Here is a 2236-nt window from a genome sequence, read left to right as displayed (position 1 = left end):
GGATGTGTGTTGACTTTATAGATCAATCTGAGAATTGACACCCTAGCAACATGGAGTTTCTCAATCTATAAACACTGTATTAGAAAAAAATCCTAAAATTTATGTGGGCCCATAAGAAACCCAGAATAACCAAAGCCATCCTTAGCAAAAAGATAGAAAAAAAAAAATAACACAATCTATCTCTCCATTTGTTTGGGTGTTCTTTAATTCCTCTGAGCGATACTTTGTGATTTTTAGTGTATAGGTCTTGCATAACTTTGGTCAAATTTATCCCTAAGTATTTTATATTTTTGATGCTATTGTAAATACTGTTGTTTTCATAAATTTTAATTTCCATTTTTTCACTCTCAGGATATAGATACAAAATTGATGTTTTAGAAATAAATTAACCTGACTGGGCATTGTGGCTCATGTCTGCAATCCCAGCGCTTTGGAAGACTGAGGTGGGAGGATCACTTGAAGCTAGGAGTTTGAGACCAGCCTGGGCAACGAGCGAGACTTATACAAAATAAAAAGGAAACAAAATATTGGCCTAATATCTAGAAACCTTGTTAAATTTACCCATTAGTTCTAGTAGCTTTTTGGTAGATTCTGTAAAATTTTCCTCATAAATGTTAATGTCTGTGAATAAAGAGAGTTTTATTTTTTTCTTTCCAATATGGCTGCCACCTCCTGTAATTTCTTTAGTAGATGCAAGGCTATTCAAGTTTTTACTCCTCTTTGAGTGAACTTTGGTAGTCTGTGGTTTTCAAAGAATTTACTCATTTCATCTAAGTTGTTGACTGTTGTCATAAAAGTGTTCATAATATTATTCCTTTATTACCTTTTCAACGTTTATAGGAACAAGAGTAATGTCCTCTCTCTCATTCTAGATACTGATGATTTACGTATTTCTTTCTTTCTGATCAATTTTACTAGAAGTTTATACTTTTTTTTTTTTTTTTTTTTGAGAAAGAGTTTTGCTCTTATCTCCAACTCCTAACCTCAGGCGATCCACCTGCCTCGGCCTCCCAAAGTGCTGGGGGATTACAGGCATGAGCTACCATGCCTGGCAAAGTTTGTAAATTTTATTGATCTTTTCACAGAACCAACTTTGTTTTGCAGTAATGTTTTTTCTGCGTCACTGATTTGTGTACTTTTCTTTACTATGTTTCTTCTGCTTTTGCTTAGTTGGCTCTTCCTGCTTTAGTTTATTCAGGTTGCAGCTGATATCATCGATTTGATATCTTCTCTTCTAATAGGTGTGTAGATCTATACATTCCTCTCTGAGCTCTCCTTTAGCTGTATTCCACAAATTTTGATATGTTTTATTTTGTGTGATTCAGTTCAAAATACTCTGTAGTTTCTTTTTTCTTTTTTTTTTTTTGAGACGGAGTCTCGCTCTGTCGCCCAGGCTGGAGTGCAGTGGCCGGATCTCAGCTCACTGCAAGCTCCGCCTCCTGGGTTCACGCCATTCTCCTGCCTCAGCCTCCCGAGTAGCTGGGACTACAGGCGCCCGCCACCTCGCCCGGCTAGTTTTTTGTATGTTTTAGTAGAGACGGGGTTTCACTGTGTTAGCCAGGATGGTCTCGATCTCTTGACCTCGTGATCCGCCCGTCTCGGCCTCCCAAAGTGCTGGGATTACAGGCTTGAGCCACCGCACCCGTCCTGTAGTTTCTTTCAGCAATTTTGTTTTAGGTAGAAGTTTGTTAGTTTTCCAAATATGTGGAGATGTTCCAAGTATCTTTTTTTGTTACTAATTTCTTTTCATTATACAATTTAATTCAGTTGTGATCAGATAATATACTTTTCATCAAATCTATTCATCAAAACCATCTATCTAGTTTTTATGGCCAGGGTACAGTCTATTTTGGTAAATGTTCTGTGTGTACTTGAAAAGAAGGTATATTCTGCTTCTGTTGGCTGGAGTGTTCTATAAATGTCATTTGGTCAAGTTGGTTCAAAGTGTTATTTCTCTTATTCTATTCTATATCCTTGCTGATTTTCTGTCTACATGTTTTTACCAGTTGTTGAGTGAGAGCTTTTGAACACATTCATTACCTTTGAGAATTTCTCCTTTATGTTTTGTCAGCTTTTTATTCATGTATTTTGAAGCTTTGTTATAACCTGCATCCACTTTTAAAATTTTTATAACTTCTTGTTGAATTGACTCCTTTATCACAATGAGTTTACCATTCTTTTCTCTGGTAATATTCTTTGTTTAATATTGTTACAGCTACTCAGGGTTTTTTTTTTT

The sequence above is a fragment of the Rhinopithecus bieti genome, unplaced genomic scaffold (genome assembly GCF_001698545.2).
Source record: "Rhinopithecus bieti isolate Rb0 unplaced genomic scaffold, ASM169854v2 scaffold_19459, whole genome shotgun sequence".
Lineage (NCBI taxonomy): Eukaryota > Metazoa > Chordata > Mammalia > Primates > Cercopithecidae > Rhinopithecus > Rhinopithecus bieti.
This window is presented reverse-complemented; position numbering follows the sequence as displayed.